Source organism: Mustelus asterias, chromosome 3 (genome assembly GCF_964213995.1).
Source record: "Mustelus asterias chromosome 3, sMusAst1.hap1.1, whole genome shotgun sequence".
In the NCBI taxonomy this organism is placed as follows: Eukaryota; Metazoa; Chordata; class Chondrichthyes; order Carcharhiniformes; family Triakidae; genus Mustelus; species Mustelus asterias.
In genome coordinates this window covers 79933559-79961440 of record NC_135803.1, presented here as the reverse complement: position 1 = coordinate 79961440, position 27882 = coordinate 79933559, and positions in this window count along the sequence as shown.

Below are 27882 nucleotides of genomic sequence, written 5' to 3'. Positions count from 1 at the left end.
AAACACGTATAATCACACATACACACACACACAAGTATAGTCACACACACACACACACGTATAGACACACACACACACAAACACACAAGTATAGTCACACACACACACAAGTATAGTCTCACACACACACACACACACAAGTATAGTAATACACACACACACACACACAAGTATAGTCACACCCACACACAAGTATAGTCACACACATACACACACACACACAACTAAAGTCACACACACACACAAGTATAGTCACACACACACACAAGTATAGTCACACACACACACACACAAGTATAGTCACACACACACACACACACACAAGTATAGTCACTCACACACACACAGATATAGTCACACACACTCACACAATTATTGTCACACACACACAAACACGCACACACAAGTATGGTCACACACACACAGACACACATGTACAGTCACGCACACACATACACACACATGTATAGTCACACACACACACACACACACACAAGTATTGTCACACACACACACAGACACACAGGTATAGTCACACACACACACACAGTTATAGTGACACACACACACACACACAGATAAGGAAAGTCACACACACACAGGTATAGTCACACATGCACACACACACACACAAGTATAGTCACACACACACAAGTATAGTCTCTCACACACACACACACACACACACACAGACACACACACACAAACAAGGATAGTCACACGCAATCACACACACAAGCAGTCACACACACACATGTGTAGTCACACACACACACACTCACACACAAGTACAGTCACACACACACACACAGATAAGTATATTCACACACACACAGGTGTAGTCACACATACACACACACACACACAAATATAGTCACACACACACAAGTATAGTCACACACACACACACCCGCACAGAAGGATACTCACACACACACACGCAAGTATAGTCACACACGCACAAGTATTGTCACACACTCACACACACACACACACACAAGTATAGTCACACACACAAGTATAGTCACACACACAAGTATAGTCACACACACACACAACCATAGTCACACACACACACACACACACACACAAGTATAGTCTCACACACACACATACACTCAGACACAAGTATAGTCACACACACACACACAAGTATAGTCACACACACACACACACACAAGTATATTCTCACACACACAAACACACACACACAAACAAGGATAGTCACACGCAAACACACGCACACACAAGTATAGTCACACACACACATGTGTAGTCACACACACACACTCAAGTATAGTCACACACACAAGTATAGTCACACACACAAACAAGTATAGTCACACACCCACACACACACACAAGTATAATCACACACACACACACACAAGTATAGTCACACACACACAGGTATAGTCACACACACACGCACACACAAGTATATTCACACACACACACACCCACAAGTATAGTCACACACACACACACACACACACAAGTATATTCACACACACACACACACACACACAAGCATAGTCACACACACACACATACACACACACAAGTATAGATTCACACACACTCACATACACGTATAGTCACACACTCACACACACACACACAAGTATAGTCACACACACACACACCGACACACAGGTATAGTCACACACACACACAAGTATAGTCACACACACACATACACAGGTATCGTCACACAGCACACTCACACAAGTATAGTCACACACACGTCACACGCACACACACACGTATAGTCACACACACAGACACACAACTCTAGTCACACACACACACACACAAGAAAAGTCACACACACACGTATAGTCACACACACACACACACACACGCGCAAAGTATAATCACACACACACTGTTCACACACACACACACTAGCCACACGCACACACACAAGTATCGTCACACACACACAAGTATAGTCACACGTACACACACACACGTGTAGCCACACACACACGCACATATAGTCACACACACACACACACACACACAAGTATAGTCACACACGCACACACACACACAAGTATACTCACACACACACACAGACACACACACACGGATAGTCACACACACAAACGTATCGTCTCACACACACAGACGCACACACATAAGTATAGTCACACACACACACAGACGTATAGTCAAACACACACAGACAAGTATAGTCACACACACACACACACGTATAGTCACAGACACACACACAGATAAGTATAGTCACACACACACACAAGTACAGTCACACACACACACAAGTATAGTCTCACACACACAAACACACACACACAAACAAGGATAGTCACACGCCATCACACATACACAAGTATAGTCACACACACACATGTGGAATCACACACACACACACAAGTACAGTCACACACACACACACAAGTATAGTCACTCACACTCACACAAACATGTATAATCACACATACACACACACACAAGTATAGTCACACACACACACACACGTATAGACACACACACACACAAACACACAAGTATAGTCACACACACACACAAGTATAGTCACACACACACACACACACAAGTATAGTAATACACACACACACACAAGTATAGTCACACCCACACACAAGTATAGTCACACACATACACACACACACACAACTAAAGTCACACACACACACAAGTATAGTCACACACACACACAAGTATAGTCACACACACACACACACAAGTATAGTCACACACACACACACACACACAAGTATAGTCACTCACACACACACAGATATAGTCACACACACTCACACAATTATTGTCTCACACACACAAACACGCACACACAAGTATGGTCACACACACACAGACACACATGTACAGTCACGCACACACATACACACACATGTATAGTCACACACACACACACACAAGTATTGTCACACACACACACAGACACACAGGTATAGTCACACACACACACACAGTTATAGTGACACACACACACACACACAGATAAGGAAAGTCACACACACACAGGTATAGTCACACATGCACACACACACACACAAGTATAGTCACACACACACAAGTATAGTCTCTCACACACACACACACACACAGACACACACACACAAACAAGGATAGTCACACGCAATCACACACACAAGCAGTCACACACACACATGTGTAGTCACACACACACACACTCACACACAAGTACAGTCACACACACACACACAGATAAGTATATTCACACACACACAGGTGTAGTCACACATACACACACACACACACAAATATAGTCACACACACACAAGTATAGTCACACACACACACACCCGCACAGAAGGATACTCACACACACACACGCAAGTATAGTCACACACGCACAAGTATTGTCACACACTCACACACACACACACACACACACAAGTATAGTCACACAAACAAGTATAGTCACACACACAAGTATAGTCACACACACACACAACCATAGTCACACACACACACACACACACACACAAGTATAGTCTCACACACACACATACACTCAGACACAAGTATAGTCACACACACACACACACAAGTATAGTCACACACACACAAGTATTGTCACACACATACACACAAGCACACACACGTATAGTCACACACACACACACACACAAGTATAGTCACGCACACACACACACAAGTATAGTCACACACACACACACACAAGTATAGTCACACTCACACACAGGTATAGTCACACACACACGCACACACAAGTATTGTCACACACACACACACACGTATAGTCATACACACACACACACACAAGTATATTCACACACACACACACACACACGTATAGATTCACACACACACATACACGTGTTGTCACACACTCACACACACACACAATTATAGTCACACACACAGACACACAGGTATAGTCACACACACACACACACACAAGTATAGTCACACACACACATACACAGGTATAGTCACACAGCACACACACACAAGTATAGTCACAAACACGTCACACGCACACACACGTATAGTAACACACACATGCACACACACAGACACACAACTCTAGTCACACACACACACACACACAAGAAAAGTCACACACACGTATAGTCACACACACACACACACACGCAAAGTATAATCACACACACACACTGTTCACACACACACACACTAGCCACACGCACACACACAAGTATAGTCACACACACACAAGTATAGTCACACATACACACACACACGTGTAGCCACACACACACAAACATATAGTCACACACAGACACACAAGTATAGTCACACACGCACACACACACAAGTATCCTCACACACACACAAACAAGTATCCTCACACACACACACAGACACACACACGTATAGTCACACACACAAACGTATCGTCTCACACACACACACACACAAGTATAGTCACACACACACACACACAGACACACACACACAAACAAGGATAGTCACACGCAAACACACACACAAGCAGTCACACACAGACATGTGTCGTCTCACACACACACACACACAGATAAGTATATTCACACACACACAGGTATAGTCACACATAAACACACACACACACATGCATAGTCACACACACACACACAAGTATAGTGACACACACACCCGCACAGAAGGATACTCACACACACACACACATGCAAGTATAGTCACACACGCACAAGTCTTGTCACAAACTCACACACACACACACACAAGTATAGTCACACACACAAGTATAGTCACACACACAAGTATAGTCACACACACACACAACCATAGTCACACACACACACACACACACACACAAGTATAGTCACACACACACACACAACTATAGTCACACACACACTCGCACACACAAGTATAGTCACACACACACACAGACACACACACGTATAGTCGCACACACAAACGTTTCGCCGCACACACACAGACACACACTCAGGTATAGTCACACACACACACACACACACGTATAGTCACACACACACACAAGTATAGTCTCACACACACAAACAAGGATATTCACACGCAAACACACACACACATACAATTATAGTCACACACACACGTGTAGTCACACACACACACACAAGTATAGTCACACACACACACAGACACACACACGTATAGTCGCACACACAAACGTTTCGCCGCACACACACAGACACACACACAGGTATAGTCACACAAACACACACGTATAGTCACACACACACACAAGTATAGTCTCACACACACAAACAAGGATAGTCACACGCAAACACACACACACACACACAATTATAGTCACACAAACACATGTGTAGTCACACACACACACACACACTCAAGTATAGTCACACACACAACTAGTCACACAGACACACACACAGGTTTAGTCACACACACACACACACACACACAAGTATAGTCACACACACAGAGATAAGTATAGTCACACACACACACAGGTATAGTCACACATACACACACACACAAGTATAGTCTCACACACACAAACACACACACACAAACAAGGATAGTCACACGCAATCACACACACAAGCAGTCACACACACACATGTGTCGTCACACACACACACAAGTACAGTCACACACACACACAGCCACACAGGTATAGTCACACACACACACACAGATGAGGAAAGTCACACACACACAGGTATAGTCACACATACACACACACACACACACAAGTATAGTCACACACACACACAAGTATAGTCACACACACACACACAAGTATAGTCCCACACACACACGCAGACAAACACACACAAACAAGGATAGTCACACGCAATCACACACACAAGTAGTCACACACACACGTGTAGTCACACACACACACAGGTACTGTCACACACACACAGATAAGTATATTCACACACACACAGGTATAGTCACACATACACACACACACACAAGTATAGTCACACACACACACAAGTATAGTCTCACACACACAAACACACACACACAAACAAGGATAGTCACATGCCATCACACATACACAAGTATAGTCACAGACACCCATGTGTAGTCACACACACACACGCACACAAGTATTGTCACACACACACATGCACACACAAGTATAGTCACACACACAGACACACACACGCAATTATAGTCAAGCACACACACACAAGTATCGTCACACACACTCACACACACACAAGTATCATCACACACACACACCCACACACACAATTATAGTCACACACACACACACACACAGGTAAAGACACACACAGACACACACAAACACACAAGTATAGTCACACACACACACACACACAAGTATAGTCACACACACACACACAACTATAGTCACACACACACACACACACACACACACACAACTATAGTCTCGCACACACACACACAAGTATAGTCACACACACACACACACACAAGTATAGTCACACACACACACACACACATACACACAAGTATAGTCACACACACTCACACGAGTATTGTCTCACACACACAAACACGCACACACAAGTATGGTCACACACACACAGACACACATGTATAGTCACGCACACACACACAAGTAAAGTCACACACACACACACAAACGAATATAGTCACACATACACACCCGCACACACAAGTATAGTCACACACACACGCACACACAATTATAGACACACACGCACACACAAGTATAGTCACACACACACACACAAGTATAGTCACACATACACACAAACACACACATGTATAGTCACACACACACACACACACACGCACACACAAGTATAGTCACACACACACACACAAGTATAGTCACACATACACACAAACACACACATGTATAGTCACACACACACACACACACACACACACACAGGTATAGTCACACACACAGCCACACAGGTATAGTCACACACACACACACACACAGATAAGGAAAGTCACACACACACACACAGATATAGTCACACATACACACACACACACACACACACAAGTCTAGTCACACACACACACACAAGTATAGTCTCACACACACACAAAGACACACACACACAAACAAGGATAGTCACACGCAATCACACACACAAGTAGTCACATACACACGTGTAGTCACACTCACACACACAAGTACTGTCACACACACACACACAAGTAAAGTCACACACACACACACACACAAACAAGTATAGTCACACATACACACCCGCACACACAAGTATAGTCACACATACACGCACACACAATTATAGACACACACGCACACACAAGTATAGTCCCACACACACACACAAGTACAGTCACACATACACACAAACGCACACATGTATAGTCACACGCACACACACACACAAGTATAGTCACACACACACACAGCCACACAGGTATAGTCACACACACACACACACACACAGATGAGGAAAGTCACACACACAGGTATAGTCACACATACACACACACACACACACACACACACAAGTATTGTCACACACACACACAAGTATAGTCACACACACACACACAAGTATAGTCTCACACACACACACAGACAAACACACACAAACAAGGATAGTCACACGCAATCACACACACAAGTAGTCACACACACACGTGTAGTCACACACACACACATAAGTACTGTCACACACACACAGATAAGTATATTCACACACACACAGGTATAGTCACACATACACACACACACACACAAGCATAGTCACACACACACACACAAGTATAGTCACACACACACACAACCGCACACAAGGATACTCACACACACACGCAAGTATAGTCACACACACACAACTATAGTCACACACATACAGACACACAGGTATAGTCACACACACACACACACACAGGTATCGTCACACACACACACAGATAAGGATAGTCAGACACACACACACACACAGGTATAGTCACACATACACACAAGTATAGTCACACACACACACAAGTATAGTCACACACACACACACACACAAGTATAGTCACACACACAATTATAGTCACTCACACACACACAAGTATAGTCACACACTCTCAAACACACACACACACACACACACCAGTATAGTCACACACACAAGTATAGTCACACACACACAACTATAGTCACACACACACGACACACACAAGTGTAGTCGCACACAAACACACACACACACAAGTATCGTCACGCACACACACACAAGTATAGTCACACACACACACACACACAAGTATAGTCACACACACAAGTATTGTCACACACACACACACGCAAGTATAGTCACACACACACACACACGCACACACAAGTATAGTCACACACACACACACGCACACACAAGTATTGTCACACACACACACACACACACCCAAGTATAGTCACACACACACACAAGTATAGTCACACACACACACACACAAGTATAGTCACACACACACGCACACACAAGTATAGTAACACACACACACACACACACAAGTATTGTCACACACACACACACACACAAGTATAGTCACACACACACACACACAAATATAGTCACACACACATGTATAGTCACACACACAAGTATAGTCGCACACACACAGACACACAGGTATAGTCACACACACACACACACAGGTATAGTCACACACACACACACACACACACACAGATAAGGAAAGTCACACACACACGCACAGGTATAGTCACACATACACCACACACACACACACATATAGTCACACACACACACAAGTATAGTCTCACACACACACACAGACACAAACATGGATTGTCACATGCAATCACGCACACAAGTAGTCACACACATGTGTAGTCACACACACACACAAGTACAGTCACACACACACACACAGATAAGTATATTCACACACACACACACACAGGTATAGTCACACACACACACACACACGCAGGTATTGTCACACACGCACAAGTATAGTCACACACTCACACACACACACACACACAAGTATAGTCACACACACAAGTATAGTCACACACACACACACACAACCACAGTCACACACACACACACAAGTATAGTCTCACACACACACACACACACACAAGTATAGTCACACACACAAGTATAGTCACACACACACAAGTATTGTCACACACATACACACACGCGCACACACGTACAGTCACACACACACACAAGTATAGTCACGCACACACACACAAGTATATTCACACACACACACACCCACAAGTATAGTCACACACACACAAATATAGTCACACACACACACACACACAAATATAGTCACACACACACACACACATGTATAGTCACACACACAAGAATAGTCACACACACAGACACACAGGTATAGTCACACACACAGACACACAGGTATAGTCACACACACACACACACAAAGATAAGGAAAGTCACACACACACACACAGGTATAGTCACACATACACCACACACACACACAAGTATAGTCACACACACACACAAGTATAGTCTCACACACACACACACACACAGACACAAACATGGATAGTCACATGCAATCACACACACAAGTAGTCACACACATGTGTAGTCACACACACACACACAAGTACAGTCACACTCACACACACAGATAAGTATATTCACACACACACACACACAGGTATAGTCACACACACACACACAAGTATAGTCACACTCACAAGTATAGTCACACACACACACACACAACCATAGTCACACACACACACACACACACACGTATAGTCTCACACACACACACACACAAGTATAGTCACACACACAAGTATAGTCACACACACACAAGTATTGTCACACACACACACGCACACACACGTACAGTCACACACACACACACAAGTATAGTCACGCACACACACCCAAGCATATTCACACACACACACACACACACAAGTATAGTCACACACACACACAAGTATAGTCACACACACGCACACACAAGTATTGTCACACACACACACAAGTATAGTCACACACACACACACAAGTATGTTCACACACACACACAAGTATAGTCACACACTCACACATACACACCAAGTATAGATTCACACCCACACACACATACACGTATAGTCACACACACACACACACACACACACACAAGTATAGTCACACACTCACACACACACAAGTCTAGTCACTCACACACACACACACACACAAGTATAGTCACACACACACTCACACAATTATTGTCTCACACACACAAACACGCACACACAAGTATGGTCACACACACACAGAAACACATGTATAGTCACGCACACACATACACACACATGTATAGTCACACACACACACACACACAAGTATAGTCACACGCACACACAGACACACAGATATAGTCACACACAAACAGTTATAGTCACACACACACACACAGAGATAAGGAAATTCACACACACACACACACAGGTATAGTCACACATGCACACACACACACACACACAAGTATAGTCACACACACATACACAAGTATAGTCTCTCACACACACACACACACACAGACACACACAAACAAACAAGGATAGTCACACCCAATCACACACACAAGCAGTCACACAAACACAGGTATAGTCACACATACTCACACACACACACAAGTATAGTCACACACACACACAAGTATAGTCACAGACACACACCCGCACAGAAGGATACTCACACACACATACACACTCATGCAAGTATAGTCACACACGCACAAGTATTGTCACACACTCACACACACATACACACACACACAAGTATAGTCACACACACAAGTATAGTCACACACACATGTATAGTCACACACACACAACCATAGTCACACACACACACACACCCAAGTATAGTCTCACACACACACACACAAGTATAGTCACACACACACACAAGTATAGTCACACACACATGCTCACACAATTATTGTCACACACACACACAAGTATAGTCACACACACAAGTATATTCACACACACACACACGTATAGTCACTCACACACATACACACACACAAGTATAGATTCACACACACACATACACGTATAATCACACACACACACACACAAGTATAGTCACACACACACAGACACGCAGGTATAGTCACACACACACACACACAAATATAGTCACACACACACATACACAGGTATAGTCACAGAGCACACACACACAAGTATAGTCACACACACACAAGTATATTCACACACACACACACACGTATAGTCACTCACACACACATACACACACACAAGTATAGATTCACACACACATACACGTATATTCACACACTCACACACACACACAAGTATAGTCACACACACACAGACACACAGGTGTAGTCACACACACACACACACAAATATAGTCACACACACACATACACAGGTATAGTCACACAGCACACACACACATGTATAGTCACACACACGTCACACGCACACACACACACAAGTATAGTCATACACACACTCACACAATTATTGTCCCACACACACAAACACGCACACGCAAGTATACTCACGCACACACATACACACACATGTATAGTCACACACACACACACACACACACAACTATAGTCACGCACACACACAGACACACAGGTATAGTCACACACACACACACACACACACAGTTATAGTCACACATGCACACACACACACACACACAAGTATAGTCACACACACATACACAAGTATAGTCTCTCACACACACACACACACACAGACACACACAAACAAACAAGGATAGTCACACCCAATCACACACACAAGCAGTCACACAAACACAGGTATAGTCACACATACTCACACACACACACAAGTATAGTCACACACACACACAAGTATAGTCACAGACACACACCCGCACAGAAGGATACTCACACACACATACACACTCATGCAAGTATAGTCACACACGCACAAGTATTGTCACACACTCACACACACATACACACACACACAAGTATAGTCACACACACAAGTATAGTCACACACACATGTATAGTCACACACACACAACCATAGTCACACACACACACACACCCAAGTATAGTCTCACACACACACACACAAGTATAGTCACACACACACACAAGTATAGTCACACACACATGCTCACACAATTATTGTCACACACACACACAAGTATAGTCACACACACAAGTATATTCACACACACACACACGTATAGTCACTCACACACATACACACACACAAGTATAGATTCACACACACACATACACGTATAATCACACACACACACACACAAGTATAGTCACACACACACAGACACGCAGGTATAGTCACACACACACAAATATAGTCACACACACACATACACAGGTATAGTCACAGAGCACACACACACAAGTATAGTCACACACACACAAGTATATTCACACACACACACACACGTATAGTCACTCACACACACATACACACACACAAGTATAGATTCACACACACATACACGTATATTCACACACTCACACACACACACAAGTATAGTCACACACACACAGACACACAGGTATAGTCACACACACACACACACAAATATAGTCACACACACACATACACAGGTATAGTCACACAGCACACACACACATGTATAGTCACACACACGTCACACGCACACACACACACAAGTATAGTCATACACACACTCACACAATTATTGTCCCACACACACAAACACGCACACGCAAGTATACTCACGCACACACATACACACACATGTATAGTCACACACACACACACACACACACAACTATAGTCACGCACACACACAGACACACAGGTATAGTCACACACACACACACACACACACACACAGTTATAGTCACACATGCACACACACACACACACACAAGTATAGTCACACACACACACACAGACATACACACACAAACAAGGATCACACACACAAGCAGTCACACACACACATGTGTAGTCACACACACACACACACACACACACACAGGTACAGTCACACACACACACACAGATAAGTATATTCACACACACACAGGTATAGTCACACACACACACACACACACAAGTATAGTCACACACACACACACAAGTATAGTCACACACACACACCCGCACAGAAGGATAGTCACACACACACACACATACTCATGCAAGTATAGTCACACACGCACAAGTATTGTCACACACTCATACACAAACACACACACACACACAAGTATAGTCATACACACAAGTATAGTCACACACACATTTATAGTCACACACACACACACGACCATAGTCACACACACACACACACACACAAGTATAGTCTCACACACACACACACACACACACATGAATAGTCACACACACACACACACAAGTATAGTCACACACACACATGTATTGTCACACACATACACACAAGCACACACACGTATAGTCACACACACACACACACAAGTATAGTCAAGCACACACACACAAGTATAGTCACACACACACACACACACACAAGTATAGTCACACACACACACAAGTATAGTCACACACACACTCACACACAAGTATTGTCACACACACACACACACACAAGTATAGTCACACACACACACACGCAAGTATAGTCAAGCACACACACACAAGTATACTCACACACACTCACACACACACACAAGTATCGTCACACACACACACCCGCACACACAAGTATAGTCACACACACACACACAGGTATAGACACACATAGACACACGCAAACACACAAGTATAGTGACACACACACACACACACACAAGTATAGTCACACACACACACACACAACTATAGTCACACACACACACACACACACACAACTATAGTCACAGACACACACACAAGTATAGTCACACACACACACACACACAAGTATAGTCACACACACACACAAGTATAGTCACACACACTCACACAAGTATTGTCTCACACACACAAACACGCACACACAAGTATGGTCACAAACACAGACACACATGTATAGTCACACACACACACACAAGTATAGTCACACACACACACGCAAACAAGTATAGTCACACACACACACCCGCACACACAAGTATACTCACACACACACGCACACACAATTATAGACACACACACACACATGTATTGTCACACACACACACACACACACAAGTATAGTCACACACACACACAAGTATAGTCACACACACACACAAACACACACATGTATAGTCACACACACACACACACACACACAAGTATAGTCACACACACACACAGCCACACAGGTATAGTCACACACACACACACATCGATAAGGAAAGTCACACACACACACACAGGTATAGTCACACATACACACACACACACACAACTATAGTCACACATACACACACATACACACACACACAAGTATAGTCACACACACACACACACAGACACACACACACAAACAAGGATAGTCACACGCAATCACACACACAAGTAGTAACACACACACGTGTAGTCACACACACACACACAAGTACAGTCACACACACACACACAGAAACACAGGGTTAGTCACACACACACACACACACACAAGTATAGTCACACACACACACACACACATAAGTATAGTCACACACACACACACAGACACACAGGTATAGTCACACACACACACACAGTTATAGTCACACACACACACAGATAAGGAAAGTCACACACACACACACACACGTATAGTCACACATGCACACACACACACACACACAAGTATAGTCTCTCACACACACACACACACACAGACACACACAAACAAACAAGGATAGTCACACCCAATCACACACACAAGCAGTCACACAAACACAGGTATAGTCACACATACTCACACACACACACAAGTATAGTCACACACACACACAAGTATAGTCACAGACACACACCCGCACAGAAGGATACTCACACACACATACACACTCATGCAAGTATAGTCACACACGCACAAGTATTGTCACACACTCACACACACATACACACACACACAAGTATAGTCACACACACAAGTATAGTCACACACACATGTATAGTCACACACACACAACCATAGTCACACACACACACACACCCAAGTATAGTCTCACACACACACACACAAGTATAGTCACACACACACACAAGTATAGTCACACACACATGCTCACACAATTATTGTCACACACACACACAAGTATAGTCACACACACAAGTATATTCACACACACACACACGTATAGTCACTCACACACATACACACACACAAGTATAGATTCACACACACATACACGTATAATCACACACACACACACACAAGTATAGTCACACACACACAGACACGCAGGTATAGTCACACACACACACACACAAATATAGTCACACACACACACACACAGGTATAGTCACAGAGCACACACACACAAGTATAGTCACACACACACAAGTATATTCACACACACACACACACGTATAGTCACTCACACACACATACACACACACAAGTATAGATTCACACACACATACACGTATATTCACACACTCACACACACACACAAGTATAGTCACACACACACAGACACACAGGTATAGTCACACACACACACACACAAATATAGTCACACACACACATACACAGGTATAGTCACACAGCACACACACACATGTATAGTCACACACACGTCACACGCACACACACACACAAGTATAGTCATACACACACTCACACAATTATTGTCCCACACACACAAACACGCACACGCAAGTATACTCACGCACACACATACACACACATGTATAGTCACACACACACACACACAAACACACACAACTATAGTCACGCACACACACAGACACACAGGTATAGTCACACACACACACACAGTTATAGTCACACATGCACACACACACACACACACAAGTATAGTCACACACACACACACAGACATACACACACAAACAAGGATCACACACACAAGCAGTCACACACACACATGTGTAGTCACACACACACACACAGGTACAGTCACACACACACACACAGATAAGTATATTCACACACACACAGGTATAGTCACACACACACACACACACACAAGTATAGTCACACACACACACACAAGTATAGTCACACACACACACCCGCACAGAAGGATAGTCACACACACACACACATACTCATGCAAGTATAGTCACACACGCACAAGTATTGTCACACACTCATACACAAACACACACACACACACAAGTATAGTCATACACACAAGTATAGTCACACACACATTTATAGTCACACACACACACACGACCATAGTCACACACACACACACACACACAAGTATAGTCTCACACACACACACACACATGAATAGTCACACACACACACACACAAGTATAGTCACACACACACATGTATTGTCACACACATACACACAAGCACACACACGTATAGTCACACACACACACACACAAGTATAGTCAAGCACACACACACAAGTATAGTCACACACACACACACACACACAAGTATAGTCACACACACACACAAGTATAGTCACACACACACTCACACACAAGTATTGTCACACACACACACACACACAAGTATAGTCACACACACACACACGCAAGTATAGTCAAGCACACACACACAAGTATACTCACACACACTCACACACACACACAAGTATCGTCACACACACACACCCGCACACACAAGTATAGTCACACACACACACACACACAGGTATAGACACACATAGACACACGCAAACACACAAGTATAGTGACACACACACACACACACACAAGTATAGTCACACACACACACACACAACTATAGTCACACACACACACACACACACACAACTATAGTCACAGACACACACACAAGTATAGTCACACACACACACACACACAAGTATAGTCACACACACACACAAGTATAGTCACACACACTCACACAAGTATTGTCTCACACACACAAACACGCACACACAAGTATGGTCACAAACACAGACACACATGTATAGTCACACACACACACACAAGTATAGTCACACACACACACGCAAACAAGTATAGTCACACACACACACCCGCACACACAAGTATACTCACACACACACGCACACACAATTATAGACACACACACACACATGTATTGTCACACACACACACACACACACAAGTATAGTCACACACACACACAAGTATAGTCACACACACACACAAACACACACATGTATAGTCACACACACACACACACACACACAAGTATAGTCACACACACACACAGCCACACAGGTATAGTCACACACACACACACATCGATAAGGAAAGTCACACACACACACACAGGTATAGTCACACATACACACACACACACACAACTATAGTCACACATACACACACATACACACACACACAAGTATAGTCACACACACACACACACAGACACACACACACAAACAAGGATAGTCACACGCAATCACACACACAAGTAGTAACACACACACGTGTAGTCACACACACACACACAAGTACAGTCACACACACACACACAGAAACACAGGGTTAGTCACACACACACACACACACACAAGTATAGTCACACACACACACACACACATAAGTATAGTCACACACACACACACAGACACACAGGTATAGTCACACACACACACACAGTTATAGTCACACACACACACAGATAAGGAAAGTCACACACACACACACACACGTATAGTCACACATGCACACACACACACACACACAAGTATAGTCTCTCACACACACACACACACACAGACACACACAAACAAACAAGGATAGTCACACCCAATCACACACACAAGCAGTCACACAAACACAGGTATAGTCACACATACTCACACACACACACAAGTATAGTCACACACACACACAAGTATAGTCACAGACACACACCCGCACAGAAGGATACTCACACACACATACACACTCATGCAAGTATAGTCACACACGCACAAGTATTGTCACACACTCACACACACATACACACACACACAAGTATAGTCACACACACAAGTATAGTCACACACACATGTATAGTCACACACACACAACCATAGTCACACACACACACACACCCAAGTATAGTCTCACACACACACACACAAGTATAGTCACACACACACACAAGTATAGTCACACACACATGCTCACACAATTATTGTCACACACACACACAAGTATAGTCACACACACAAGTATATTCACACACACACACACGTATAGTCACTCACACACATACACACACACAAGTATAGATTCACACACACACATACACGTATAATCACACACACACACACACAAGTATAGTCACACACACACAGACACGCAGGTATAGTCACACACACACACACACAAATATAGTCACACACACACACACACAGGTATAGTCACAGAGCACACACACACAAGTATAGTCACACACACACAAGTATATTCACACACACACACACACGTATAGTCACTCACACACACATACACACACACAAGTATAGATTCACACACACATACACGTATATTCACACACTCACACACACACACAAGTATAGTCACACACACACAGACACACAGGTATAGTCACACACACACACACACAAATATAGTCACACACACACATACACAGGTATAGTCACACAGCACACACACACATGTATAGTCACACACACGTCACACGCACACACACACACAAGTATAGTCATACACACACTCACACAATTATTGTCCCACACACACAAACACGCACACGCAAGTATACTCACGCACACACATACACACACATGTATAGTCACACACACACACACACAAACACACACAACTATAGTCACGCACACACACAGACACACAGGTATAGTCACACACACACACACACACACACAGTTATAGTCACACATGCACACACACACACACACACAAGTATAGTCACACACACACACACAGACATACACACACAAACAAGGATCACACACACAAGCAGTCACACACACACATGTGTAGTCACACACACACACACACACACAGGTACAGTCACACACACACACACAGATAAGTATATTCACACACACACAGGTATAGTCTCACACACACACACACACACACAAGTATAGTCACACACACACACACAAGTATAGTCACACACACACACCCGCACAGAAGGATAGTCACACACACACACACATACTCATGCAAGTATAGTCACACACGCACAAGTATTGTCACACACTCATACACAAACACACACACACACACAAGTATAGTCATACACACAAGTATAGTCACACACACATTTATAGTCACACACACACACACGACCATAGTCACACACACACACACACACACACAAGTATAGTCTCACACACACACACACACATGAATAGTCACACACACACACACACAAGTATAGTCACACACACACATGTATTGTCACACACATACACACAAGCACACACACGTATAGTCACACACACACACACACAAGTATAGTCAAGCACACACACACAAGTATAGTCACACACACACACACACACACAAGTATAGTCACACACACACACAAGTATAGTCACACACACACTCACACACAAGTATTGTCACACACACACACACACACAAGTATAGTCACACACACACACACGCAAGTATAGTCAAGCACACACACACAAGTATACTCACACACACTCACACACACACACAAGTATCGTCACACACACACACCCGCACACACAAGTATAGTCACACACACACACACACACAGGTATAGACACACATAGACACACGCAAACACACAAGTATAGTGACACACACACACACACACACAAGTATAGTCACACACACACACACACAACTATAGTCACACACACACACACACACACACAACTATAGTCACAGACACACACACAAGTATAGTCACACACACACACACACACAAGTATAGTCACACACACACACAAGTATAGTCACACACACTCACACAAGTATTGTCTCACACACACAAACACGCACACACAAGTATGGTCACAAACACAGACACACATGTATAGTCACACACACACACACAAGTATAGTCACACACACACACGCAAACAAGTATAGTCACACACACACACCCGCACACACAAGTATACTCACACACACACGCACACACAATTATAGACACACACACACACATGTATTGTCACACACACACACACACACACAAGTATAGTCACACACACACACAAGTATAGTCACACACACACACAAACACACACATGTATAGTCACACACACACACACACAAGTATAGTCACACACACACACAGCCACACAGGTATAGTCACACACACACACACATCGATAAGGAAAGTCACACACACACACACAGGTATAGTCACACATACACACACACACACACAACTATAGTCACACATACACACACATACACACACACACAAGTATAGTCACACACACACACACACAGACACACACACACAAACAAGGATAGTCACACGCAATCACACACACAAGTAGTAACACACACACGTGTAGTCACACACACACACACAAGTACAGTCACACACACACACACACATAAGTATAGTCACACACACACACACAGACACACAGGTATAGTCACACACACACACACAGTTATAGTCACACACACACACAGATAAGGAAAGTCACACACACACACACACACGTATAGTCACACATGCACACACACACACACACACAAGTATAGTCTCACACACACACACAGACACACACACACAAACAAGGATAGTCACACGCAATCACACACGCAAGCAGTCACACACACACGTGTAGTCACACACACACACACACACACAAGTACAGTCACACACACACACACAGATAAGTATATTCACACACACACAGGTATAGTCACACATACACACACACAATCATTTATAGTCACATACACACACACACACACACAAGTATAGTCACACACACACACAAGTGTAGTCACACACACACTCACACAATTATTGTCTCACACACACTAACACGCACACACAAGTATGGTCACACACACACAGACACACATGTATAGTCACACACACACATACACACACATGTATAGTCACACACACACACGCACACACACACACACACAAGTATAGTCGCACACACACACACAGACACACAGGTATAGTCACACACACACACACAGTTATAGTCACACACACACACAGATAAGGAAAGTCACACAAACACACACACAGGTATAGTCACACATGCACACACACACACACACACACACACACACAGAATGATAGTCACACGCACACACAAGTATAGTCTCACACACACACACACACAGACACACGCACACACAAACAAGGAGAGTCACACGCAATCACACACACAAGCAGTCACACACACACATGTGTAGTCACATACACACACACACACAAGTACAGTCACACACACACACAGATAAGTATATTCACACACACACAGGTATAGTCACACATATACACACACACACACACATTTATAGTCACACACACACACACAAGTATAGTCACACACACACACACACCCGCACAGGATACTCACACACACACACACACACACATGCAAGTATAGTCACACACACACAAGTATTGTCACACACACACACACACACACGTATACCCACACACACGTATAGCCACACACACACGTATAGTCACACACACAAATATAGTCACACACACACACACACAACCATAGTCACACACACACATACACACACAATTATAGTCACACACACACACACACAGAAGTATAGTCACACACAAACACAAGTATAGTCACACACACACAAGTATTGTCACACACATACACACAAGCACACACACGTATAATCACACACACACACACACGTATAGTCACGCACACACACACAAGTATAGTCACACACACACACACACACACAAGTATAGTCACACACACACACATGTATTGTCACACACACACGCACACACAAGTATTGTCACACACACACACAAGTATAGACACACATAGACACACGCAAACACACAAGTATAGTGACACACACACACACACACACACAAGTATAGTCACACACACACACACACACAAGTATAGTCACACACACACACAAGTATAATCACATACACTCACACAAGTATTGTCTCACACACACAAACACGCACACACAAGTATGGTCACAAACACAGACACACATGTATAGTCACGCACACACACACAAGTATAGTCACACACACACACACACAAACAAGTATAGTCACACACACACACCCGCACACACAAGTATACTCACACACACACACAATTATAGACACACACACACATGTATTGTCACACACACACACACACACACAAGTATAGTCACACACACACACAAGTATAGTCACACACACACACAAACACACACATGTATAGTCACACACACACACACAAGTATAGTCACACACACACACAGCCACACAGGTATAGTCACACACACACACACATAGATAAGGAAAGTCACACACACACACACAGGTATAGTCACACATACACACACACACACACACACACAACTATAGTCACACATACACACACACACAAGTATAGTCACACACACACACACAGACACACACACACAAACAGGGATAGTCACACGCAATCACACACACACAAGTAGTAACACACACACGTGTAGTCACACACACACACACAAGTACAGTCACACACACACACACAGAAACACAGGGTTAGCCGCACACACACACACACACAAGTATAGTCACACACACACACACACACACATAAGTATTGTCACACACACACACACAGACACACAGGTATAGTCACACACACACACAGTTATAGTCACACACACACACAGATAAGGAAAGTCACACACACACACACGTATAGTCACACATGCACACACACACACACACACACAAGTATAGTCTCACACACACACACAGACACACACACACAAACAAGGATAGTTACACGCAATCACACACACAAGCAGTCACACACACACATGTGTAGTCACACACACACACACACACACACACAAGTACAGTCACACACACACACACAGATAAGTATATTCACACACACACAGGTATAGTCACACATACACACACACACAATCATTTATAGTCACATACACACACACACACACACACAAGTATAGTCACACACACACACAAGTATAGTCACACACACACTCACACAATTATTGTCTCACACACACTAACACTCACACACAAGTATGGTCACACACACACAGACACACATGTATAGTCACGCACACACATACACACACATGTATAGTCACACACACACACGCACACACACACACACACACAAGTATAGTCGCACACACACACACAGACACACAGGTATAGTCACACACACACACACAGTTATAGTCACACACACACACACACACAGATAAGGAAAGTCACACAAACACACACACAGGTATAGTCACACATGCACACACACACACACAGAATGATAGTCACACGCACACACAAGTATAGTCTCACACACACACACACAGACACACGCACACACAAACAAGGAGAGTCACACGCAATCACACACACAAGCAGTCACACACACACATGTGTAGTCACATACACACACACACACAAGTACAGTCACACACACACAGATAAGTATATTCACACACACACAGGTATAGTCACACATACACACACACACACACACATTTATAGTCACACACACACACACAAGTATAGTCACACACACACCCGCACAGGATACTCACACACACACACACACATGCAAGTATAGTCACACACACACAAGTATTGTCACACACACACACACACACGTATAGCCACACACACACGTATAGCCACACACACACGTATAGTCACACACACAAATATAGTCACACACACACACACACACACACAACCATAGTCACACACACACACACACACACACAAGTATAGTCACACACACACACACACACACACACACAAGTATAGTCACACACAAACACAAGTATAGTCACACACACACAAGTATTGTCACACACACACACACACACACACAAGTATAGTCACACACACACACATGTATTGTCACACACACAAGCACACACAAGTATTGTCACACACACACACACAAGTATAGTCACACACACACACACACACACACACACAAGTATATTCACACACACACACAAGTACAGTCACACACACACACATACACACACACAAGTATAGATTCACACACAAACATACACGTCTCGTCACACACTGACACACACACACAAGTATAGTCACACACACACATACAGACACACAGGTATAGTCACACACACACACACACAAGTATAGTCACACACACACATACACAGGTATTGTCACACAGCACACACACACAAGTATAGTCACACACACATGCACACACACAGACACACAACTCTAGTCACACACACACAAGAAAAGACACACACACACAAGTATAGTCTCACACACACAGACACACACACACAAACAAGGATAGTCACACGCAATCACACACACAAGCAGTCACACACACACATGTGTAGTCACACACACACACACACACACACACAAGTACAGTCACACACACACACACAGATAAGTATATTCACACACACACAGGTATAGTCACACATACACACACACACAAACATTTATAGTCACATACACACACACACACACAAGTATAGTCACACACACACACAAGTATAGTCACACACACACTCACACAATTATTGTCTCACACACACTAACACGCACACACAAGTATGGTCACACACACACAGACACACATGTATAGTCACGCACACACATACACACACATGTATAGTCACACACACACACGCACACACACACACACACAAGTATATTCGCACACACACACACAGACACACAGGTATAGTCACACACACACACACAGTTATAGTCACACACACACACACACACACAGATAAGGAAAGTCACACAAACACACACACAGGTATAGTCACACATGCACACACACACACACACACACAGAATGATAGTCACACGCACACACAAGTATAGTCTCACACACACACACACACAGACACACGCACACACAAACAAGGAGAGTCACACGCAATCACACACACAAGCGGTCACACACACACATGTGTAGTCACATACACACACACACACAAGTACAGTCACACACACACACACAGATAAGTATATTCACACACACACAGGTATAGTCACACATACACACACACACACACATTTATAGTCACACACACACACAAGTATAGTCACACACACACACACACCCGCACAGGATACTCACACACACACACACACACATGCAAGTATAGTCACACACACACAAGTATTGTCACACACACACACACACGTATAGCCACACACACACGTATAGCCACACACACACGTATAGTCACACACACAAATATAGTCACACACACACACAACCATAGTCACACACACACACACACACACACACAAGTATAGTCTCACACACACACACACACACACAAGTATAGTCACACACAAACACAAGTATAGTCACACACACACAAGTATTGTCACACACATACACACAAGCACACACACGTATAATCACACACACACACACGTATCGTCACGCACACACACACAAGTATAGTCACACACACACACACACACACAAGTATAGTCACACACACACACATGTATTGTCACACACACACGCACACACAAGTATTGTCACACACACACACACACAAGTATAGTCACACACACACACACACACACACACAAGTATATTCACACACACACACACAAGTACAGTCACACACACACACATACACACACACAAGTATAGATTCACACACAAACATACACGTATAGTCACACACTGACACACACACACAAGTATAGTCACATACACACACACAGACACACAGGTATAGTCACACACACACACACACAAGTATAGTCACACACACACATACACAGGTATTGTCACACAGCACACACACAAGTATAGTCACACACACGTCACACGCACACAAACACGTATAGTCACACACACATGCACACACACAGACACACAACTCTATTCACACACACACACAAGAAAAGACACACACAAGTATAGTCACACACACACGTATAGTCACACACACACACACACGCAATGTATAATCACACACACACACACTATTCACACACACACACACACTAGCCACACGCACACACACATATAGTCACACACACACACACACACACACAAGTATAGTCGCACACGCACACACACACAAGTATACTCACACACAAACACAGACACACACACATAAGTATAGTCACACACTCACACAAACGTATAGTCAAACATACACAGACAAGTATAGTCACACACACACACACGTATAGTCACAGACACACACACACAGATAAGTATAGTCACACACACACACACACAAGTATAGTCACACACACACACAAGTATAGTCACACACACACACAAGTATAGTCACACACACACACAAGTATAGTCTCACACACACAAACACATACACACAATCAAGGATAGTCACACGCCATCACACATACACAAGTATAGTCACACACACACACCCAAGTACAGTCACACACACACAAACAAGTATAGTCACACACACGCACACAACTATAGTCACACAGACACACACACACAGACACAGGTTTAGTCACACACACACACACACACACACACACACAAGTATAGTCTCACACACACACACAGATAAGTATAGTCACACACACACACACGCACAGGTATAGTCACACATACACACACCCACACAAGTATAGTGACTCACACACACTCACAAACACACACACATGTATAGTCACGCACACACACCAACCCACACACAAGAATGGACACACACACACACACAAGTATCATCACACACTCACACACAGACACAAGTATAGTCACACACACACACAAGTATAGTCACACACACACACAAGTTTAGTCACACACACAGACACAAGTATAGTCACACACACAATTTTAGTCACACACACACACACAAGTTTAGTCACACACACACACACACACACACACAAGTATAGTCACACACACACACACACAAGTATAGTCACACACACACACACAAGTATTGTCACACACACTCACGCACACACAAATATAGTCACACACACAGACACACACACACACGCAAGTATAGTCAAGCACACACACACAAGTATAATCACACACACTCACACACACACACAAGTATCGTCACACACACACACCCGCACACACAAGTATAGTCACACACACACACACACACAGGTATAGACACACATAGACACACGCAAACACTCAAGTATAGTGACACACACACACACACAAGTATAGTCACACACACACACAACTATAGTCACACACACACACACACAACTATAGTCACACACACACACACACACACAAGTATAGTCACACACACACACACACACAAGTATAGTCACACACACTCACACAAGTACTGTCTCACACACACAAACACGCACTCACAAGTATGGTCACACACACACAGACACACATGTATAGTCACGCACACACACATAAGTATAGTCACACACACACACAAACAAGTATAGTCACACACACACACCCGCACACACAAGTATAGTCACACACACACGCACACACAATTATAGGCACACACACACACACAAGTATTGTCACACACACACACACACACACACACACACAAGTATAGTCACACACACACACACACACACACAAGTATAGTCACAC